This window comes from Sinohyriopsis cumingii, chromosome 2 (assembly GCF_028554795.1).
Source record: "Sinohyriopsis cumingii isolate HCF-2022 chromosome 2, ASM2855479v2, whole genome shotgun sequence".
NCBI classification, from domain to species: domain Eukaryota; kingdom Metazoa; phylum Mollusca; class Bivalvia; order Unionida; family Unionidae; genus Sinohyriopsis; species Sinohyriopsis cumingii.
In genome coordinates this window covers 83926000-83934728 of record NC_142962.1, presented here as the reverse complement: position 1 = coordinate 83934728, position 8729 = coordinate 83926000, and the positions used below count along the sequence as shown (strand labels likewise).

General features: G+C 40.8%; 1 long non-coding RNA gene across 1 annotated transcript; it reads left to right on the top strand.

Moving 5' to 3' along the window:
• The first annotated feature begins 6015 nt into the window (after positions 1 to 6015).
• On the top strand, positions 6016 to 7824 carry LOC149805299 (uncharacterized). Its single transcript, XR_016414851.1, has 2 exons — positions 6016 to 6454; positions 7714 to 7824. It is a non-coding gene; the product is annotated as an uncharacterized LOC149805299 (long non-coding RNA).
• Positions 7825 to 8729: the final 905 nt, after the last annotated feature.

Genomic DNA, 8729 nt, shown 5'->3' with positions numbered 1-8729 from the left:
GCGTTGTGCCATTTTACCCCACAAGCAATTTAACATCACTTTGGCAAACGATCGCCTGCCTTCGTTTTTCTCGGTGTGGTCTAAAGGAATACTTTCTTGTTCATAGTATTTCTCTTTGAATGTCTTTTCGTCTTCGGAAGTGTGACACCAGGAAGGATAGCCGCTGGCTTCTTGTTTCAGTTTCAAAAAGGCATCCACGTAGTCGGCGAAAATTCCTTTCTGACTGGGGTCACCCTTGTGGTATTGTTGTGTCTTGGGAAAGTGGCAAATTTCGTACACTTCTAACAGTTGGTATCCCATGTCCAGAGCTTTGAACAATTCCACGCTAACCCACGTCCCCGTCAAGGCACGTTCTTCCTGGGTGTGCTGACAAGGTTGGTCTTGGTTGCACGTTTCGGCACAAGTGCGGCACAAAGGAAACATCAGTTTGCCTTGGCAATGGTGAGGTAACACGGGATGGTACAAGTCCGTGGGAGGCAAAACTTTGCACTTGATCAGACCTTCGTATTGTCGAATGTTTTTCAGGTCGATGTGTTCCGTCAACAATTGTGGGTGCCCTACAGGAAACCGACAATATTTGCACACGTAGGGATACAGCGAACACACGTCCAAGTATTTCATTTCTTCTCCTTTCTCTTCGTCGGCTTGGTACAGCAAACAGGTGGCATTGGTCCTTCCTCCGTACAAACTATCCCTCGGGTTCAGCGGGTCCATCCACTGGTAACTTTCTACGAGGCGTTTAAATTCGGGATCGGTTTTCAAACGGTGATCGTACTCGTGTTCCCACATTTCCACCACTTGGTATCCTTGCTGTTCTAACTTTAGGCGTCGCTGACAAGTGTCCTGGTACAAGTCTTCCATGGTTCGCTGTAAAAACTAATTTTTAGTGCCACGGTCAGGGTAACAGACAGGACATCCGTGAAATAAGCAACCGTTAAACTCGTACACGATCTTGGGGTTTTCTAAGTCCCAGCCATCGACCGAATGCGTTTCGATGGTCTTTTCGCCTCCTCCGTTGCGGGCATGCTGAATCCATTTGTCTTCCTTGTCGCACAAGTAATGTAACCAGCGTAGGGCTTTGACCGAGTATTGACGCTTGACATAGTGGGTCGTTTGAGGACTGATGACAGCCAAGGTGTTTTCAGGCATGAATCGTTGCCTGTACACTAAGGAACACGCTTTGGCAATGGTGCAAGCTTCTTTCAAAGGATCGACCCCTCCGTGTTCCATGAACAGTTCTCGAAATTTTCCACAGCAACGCCGTAAAATGTCCACGTCGGAACGACAATACTTTAGCATTTCTTCCTGAAAGTCGAAAGGGTCCGAGGCGTGAGCCTGGTACCAAGCGTAGAAAGCTTCTCGTTGTTCGGTACGCATGTTGTCAGGGTCGTAATAGTGAGCCTCAGGTAAATGGGGTAGAACGGCGTGTTGATTGGCTTCCGTATTGAAAAAGTGTGGAAAGTACCCTTTAGCCATTTCTGTCATTCCAAACGTTTTAGGCATTCGACTCAAAGGCATGGCCAAGTAACTCATCGAATCTTTAATCTTGTCCCACTTGCATGAAAATGATTTTGACTCCGTTCAAAGTCACTTTAGGACGTTCGGTGCCATGTTCCTCAAAAGAAACTGTCCATCGTATCCGGAGAAATTGTGAGCCATCACCATGGCATGACGATGACAATCTCCGTAACGTTCGATGTCCTCTTGGCTCCACGTCTTGTCGATGGGGTCTAAAACCCATTGGGCAAAATCAGTCAACGTGTTCGCTCCTCGAAAGATTTTTTCACGCCCTCCGGGAATCTTGCTGCAGTGAGGGCAATGACTGAAGATAGGTTCTTGAATGCACTTCTCGCACGCTCGATGAGACACGCAAAAATTAGGAATGTGAATGCCGGTCTCTTGCATGCATTCGAAATCAAAAAAGATGAAATTGCCTTTCTTCTTGTGACTGTCCTCTTTCTCTGGTGGTGGCTGGTATTTTTGCACGTAGCATTGGTGTTCTAAGTCCACGATATGGTGACAAATGTGACATTTTTTCTTTCCTGAACATACGTGTGTCTTGGCATTATTGGTACGTAGGCCTTGTCCACACGTAGGGCACAATCTCAGCTGTTGACAAGCACATTTCTGCTGTGAACCTTGCGTCTTCAGATGTTGTTGGTAACAGGCAGGGCTGACAAACGTGCGCAGACAAGCAGGACAATGTACTCTTTCTTGTCCTTCGCTCAGACAGGGTGGAGAGGCCAAACATCCTAAGCATTTCCATCCGCAATGTTTGTGTTGCTCTCGATTATTATAACCATAGTCACATTTCTCACAGTAATATTTGTATCCCAGGAATCCGGTGATGGTGGTAATGGTATCGAAATGGTCATCGTGATAATAAAGGTGAATGTATTTTCCATCCTTAAAGTCTTGGCCTCGAAACAACAGAGGCCCGCGCACTTCTTGAGGGTGCACTTTCAAGGTGTAGAATGGAGCTAGGACATCTTGCAATGTTTGCATTTCAGGAATACCGCAGGCTGTGTCTTTGGACAGGCCAGCTTGTTGTAACAGGAGTTCTGCTTCACTTCGTCGTTTGGCTCGGTTCGATTTTCGAATGTTCTCCCAGGCTCTTTTCCATTCTACCGTGTCGTTCTTGTTGGCATAGGTTCGTCCCACCACGATAGCCCTGGCTAAACACATCTGGTCTTGAGGGTTGTGAATTCGGACGAGGCTCGTTTTGGTGATGCGAAGGTCGTTCACCAATAACACCTTATAGCCTTGTCCGGTCCCTTGAGGAGGAGAGACGTGGGTCATGTCGAGTGTGGCTTTTCCATCGGTGATGTCAAACTGGTCATTGGATTGTTGTACGTGTTGAATCTTGTCCATGACTTTGGAAGCAGTCAATTCTGCAGGGGTGCTAAACTCGATCCAAACAGGGGATTTCAAACCGTCGTGTTGTATGGAAAGTCTCAAGCGATCGTCTTCTTTGGGTTGACATTGTCGCTTGAGTGCGGTGAGCAAAGAATCCCACACCCCAGTGATGAACCCTTCTGCTTTCTCTAACGGTACGTCGGACTTGAAATCTTTAAACTTCACTGAGTATTTGTAAGCCGTGGTTCTAAATTTTCTAGAGGAGCGCTTTTCCGTCTCTCGAATGGAATAGTACTTTTCAGGGTTGACTAAGGGTGGTGAACTTTGTTTAGAGGGTTCGGGTTCTGGTTCACTCATGTCCTCTTCAAAATCACTGGCATGAATTTGTGCCAAGACTTCAGCCCTGGTACGAGGCGATAGATCACGTTTCTGCCTCTTACTTTCTTCTTCTTTCTTCTCAAATGAATTGGATCGTTTCATCTTGAGTGTAAAACGTCAAATGACTCAAGTTTAAACACCATAGACTAATTTATAGTCATGGCAGACCAGCGTATATAAAAGGGTGTGTGTCTTGTCCTTTCACTATTCATTTCACTCTCAAACCGAGCACAACGATGGAAGAGACTAGCCAAATCGAACGTTTCATCAGAGCTTTGCGAGGGGTCATTAGAAAATTTTCTTCAGACCAGCCGACGGACTATTCTCCTTCCTTTCGAGATAAAAGTGAAGATACTTGCTATATCTGTCAAAAGAAAGGGCATTGGTCTTCAGAGTGTCCAGACCGTCAAAAAAGAAAAACAGGGGCTAGAAAAGACAAAAGTCAAGATACCTGTTATTATTGTCAAGAAAAAGGACATTGGTCTCCAGATTGCCCAAAAAAGAAACAAGAGGAGTCAGAAGAAAAGAGGGATTCTTCAGAAGAAGAGAGGGATTCTTCAGAGGAAGAAAGCAGACAGGTGAAGAAAAAGAAACAGGAGAAGAAAAGAAGAAGGGAAGAAAGTGAGGAGGAAGAAGAGAAAAAGACTGTGACGGTGAAGAAATTGAAAAAACAGAGAGAGTAAACAATGAGATAGAAGAAGTCTATGAACTTTTTAAAGTGTTGTGTTGTGAATTGTGAATTGGATTGTAACTATTGAGAAAAGAATACATTAATTATATAAGGTAAGTGTCTTTGAGTTTTGATTTTAAAATAAGAAGCTACACTCACGCCCTCATATACACGTACTATAGGGGTAAAATGGTTTGTTTTTTTTTTGAATTATTGGCAATTGAAAGTGTATCTCTTTTCTAGAGACGTGGGTGGCTCTGAAAAGGGCCTTTTTTTGGTGTAGGGGTGAGTTTAAGCAATCAACTTTAACTGCCTTAAGCCTTTGCCACGGCCAAGGCCTACTTCTGGACTGCGTACTGTTGATTATGATGATTTGGTTGAAATCCCTAAGGGTGGTACGGTAGGCTTAGTCACAGGGTTGACGTGTTTAGCTCGGGAAGGTCGTATTCTCTTCGGTCGTAATAAAGAAGTCTGATATATTTGTTTCAAACTTCTTAACTCCGCTAAAATGTCCAACAGTACCGTGACGGTTTGACTTTCACCCTCTTGTTTCTTTGCTGCTACTTCTTCTTGTTGTTGTTTTTTTCTTACCTCTTCTTCTTGCTGCTGTTGCTGTAGGAGAAAAGCTTGTTCCGCTTCCTTTTGTCGTTGTATAAATTTCTCCAATTCTTCTTTCTGTCTCTGTCTAAAATTCTCCACTTGCGGTAATGAAGGAGACGAAGGTTCCGCAACAAATTCTTGCGAGGTAAGAAAATCCACAAAATCCCAATTTACCTCTTCTGAAAGTAAGTCCGGGTTCCCTTGGGCGGTCTCCACTGCTGGTGCACCCCAATGGATCGTTTTCTGAGTTTCCGTCATGTTGAATCACTGTCGCATAGATTGACTGCACACAGGCGCTAGCGAATCTATATAGACCACGTGACGTCACAGACTGCTCTCTTCGGATTGGATGCGGGCTGACTGAATTTTGTAACGCGTGTTTGGATTGGTCAATGAACTCAATCCGTTTCAATCCTTCCTCTACCTGTAAATAAGCGCAGTTCACTGCATTGATTCACCTGTTCTCGTCGCCTCAAGATGTGGACCACAGTTGAATCATCCACCCTTGTGTCTTCAATGATGTTTAGGACGGACATGCTAATGTATGTCCGATCCAAGTGGACCGTTGTCCACAGGACAAACACCAGTCTGTGGATACGTAGGATCTACGTAGAAAGACAAGGTTGTCTCAAGAGGACTCTGATTTATGGCCCTACACTAAGACGCAGCTTGAGGACAAGAAGATGCCGCAGATGCCCTTTATGTTAAGGGCATATTAACATAAATCCAAAGGCCCTTTTCAGGGTCACTCATAGGTCTCGAAAAGAGATTGACTTTCCATTGCCAACCCTCTTTATTTTTTTTATTTTTTTTTTTATTTAAAAATCCCATGTTTCAATTGCCTTTGTCCCTAGAATGGATATTTTTTTCTCCCATTGTTCAAATGCCTTTGTCCCTAGAATGGATATTTCCTTTCTCCCATGTTAAATTCCCTTATCCCCAGAATGGATACCTTTTTTTTCCCATGTTAAATTTATATAGTCCCCAGAGTGGATATTGCTTCCCATGTTAAATTTACGTAGTCCCCAGAGTGGATATTACCTTTTTAACATGGAACTCCCCTAGTCCCTAGACCGTCCCACCTTACTACTGCTGTAGATACATGCACTCAAGATAAGCGGCATATTTTCCCGTCAAATATGATTGGTGGGTTGAGTTACATTCCAACTCCAACATACAGTCCATGGCGTGCTGCAGTAAATATAAAGAATGGTGACGAAGGATGTTTTGAATGGGTGTTCTTGATTGCGTTTATCCTGAGAGAGATAATACAGACCAAGCCATAAAAACATCTAAATGAACTTAAGTTTGGTAATCTCGAGTTCCTCACACAAATTACTGATATCAGTAAGTTTGAATGACTTAATGCTGGCATAGCTATTAATGTATTTGTTTGGAATAAATGGCCTCCATCCTATTCGGCAATCTATATACACATGCTGACAGTATAATATTGATTTGATATTCTTACTCAGTCAGATACGCTCTACCATTACGTGTGGATAATTTTTTTTCAACAAATAATATACAGGCATAGTAAGCATGAGAGTAAGAAATTTACATGCAGACGTTGGATGCATGTATGTTGTACCGAATGGTGACTTGATCAGCACAACATTTTCTTTGGTGGAATCAGTGAAAAGCTTCAGCGTACTATCATGCCAGAATATGGTAAAACATTCCGATATTTACAGCTGTGCAACGGAACCATTAATACTGGCCGCCATGCATAGCCTGAAAAATGGCGTTAAACCCCTACAACAACAACAACAACAATTTGTATAGGAAAATATTTCATTCGTTAGCATTTATGATTACAGATATAACGTGCGATCACTGACGTTTTAGTTTTTGCGAATATACGAATCGAAATTTGTAGCTCTTCCTGTACCGGCAGAATAACATTTGTGGCTGAGTGGATGAATTATCTTCTAATTTCAAACAGTCCAGGTATGTACATTAATTTACAATTCGCATATCTAGTTGCAGAAAGTAACTTTGTTATTGTGGTACAGAGACTCTTTGTTGGCTGATTGCTTCATCATATATATTGACGCATTCATTTACATGTTAACATCATGCCACGTGACGGTGCCATTTCGAAACAAATAAAATGTAGTGATCAATATTATTTCTTTATATTATTATGATGACGATGATGATGATACTTGTAAATTTTGAGTGACAATTATGTAATGGAGGTTTTTGTGAGTAATGAACACAGCACGTGTAAACAACATTTGTTGTCAATTACACAGTCTATTTGCTAACTAATATCATGGATAAATGAGGCAGAGAAGAATTTTTTAGTTAGGGTTGGAGTTGAGTAAGGTCAAAATGTGTGATGGTGGGGGGGGGGGGAACACATATTTCTATTGCAGTTCGTGGAATATTTAACCTAGTGTGCAAAACTTTTTGTGCATGCCCTATCTTTATTTCTTTGTTAAATTTCTTTTTTTTTTCTTCTTCTCATATTTGGTTTTTGTATGCATGGTCTTCTTCGTGGAAAAATACAAGTTGAAATTGCAGAATGATAATAATGATAATAATGAGCAGCAATACGTTTAAAGTAATGATATATATTAAAGTTGACTTAAAATGAACCTATTTCCAAAATTACTTTTGTTTTTAAAATAAAGGTTGAAAGGGAAGAAACTATAGAAAAATATAAGAATTATATATTGGATTTTTCAGTTTGACCATGCAAGTTAGTTGATGCGCTCCATAATTTACAAATAACCAATTTTACAAGTACTGTTACTTAATTTACAGAATCAGATTTTCAGGAATTATGCTCCTCTTTCATAAATATTGGATTTGATTTTGTCTTTGTGTGTGCTGTATTTGCAACAGTGGATGCATTTCTGTGTTACAAATAAAACTTATCCTTGTGCCAGGGTTTACCAAAATTTTAGTACAAACAACCGCAATTTACATCCGTCTTCTTCTGCTTTTACTTGAATTTTTATTAAAGTGCATTGTCTGGACGAATAAAATCTACATTTGTGCAAATTAATTTCACCATCCACTTGCTTGAATTGAAAAATGTGTACAAAAGTTAACATGCATCCCTGCTTAATAACATTAAGGTAAACATAAGAACCGCCAAGAGATTCTCATTGCACCACATAACTTGACTTCTACATATGTAAGCAACATTGAGATGACATGACTATGTACAAGCATTTTTTTCTTCTTCCATTTTGCAGGAGCCTAAACAGAACAAGACACAGACCGACTTGCTAAGGAGGATACCGATTCATAATTCTGCTCTTAATAGAATCCGAAAAATCAACAAATAATAAAGTGATGGTAAAATATATGCTGAATTATTTGCCTTTTTCATACCCATTTGTCTCTTCTTAATTAAGTATCCTTACTATTTAATCTTTCAGATTCTTATTTGGTTTATCTTAACAGTTGAATAAAATTATGTACAGTGCAGAGTGCATTTTTATATCTGCGACTTTGAGCTAATTTGCAGAAGTTATCATGAATCGCTGCCTTCTGCCTTTCAAGTGCGCAAATTTGTATTGTGTCTGCGAGATTAAGTGCCCTGTCTTCTTAAAACTAATTCTTCTATTATCGTCAAATGACTGGTGATGTTTTAGTTCGTTCCAAATGAAAATGGTTCAGACCTGACACCAAATATGGTGACAATGGCAGCCTTCTTTTAAGTCCTGTTATCTCTTCTTTTTAGTTGGATGGTAATGTTGACATTTTTTAATGATTAATTGCAGTTTGGGACTTTCTTGATAACAGTGGGCCATATAGGTTTCGAAAACAAGCAGCTTTCATTCTTCACTTTTAAATATAGGTTTTGAATGTTGTCATAATGTTGTAGGAATGTTATTTTGTGACGTTAAACAACAACGTTGTAGCAGCATTTCAGCAAGTTCACCAAATCATATTGCCAAGCGTTATATGAAAACGTTGCCACAACCTTAGTGCAACGTTGCTTCAGATATTGTTAATATTACTACCACAACTCAAATTAATCCGACATGTGATGACATCATTGGGAGTTATGATGCCTCAGCCTCGACCATGCAATCACCGCAAGCTTACATAATATATTGATTACCATTGACTGAGGCCACCGATGATCGAAAATCGATTACTCTCATGCCCATGTATCTTCCATATCATTATTGTCGGTTGCCACTTATTTATTCTTCCTTGCTGACCAGTATATGCACACGTTAGACCTCCGCAGAAAGACACT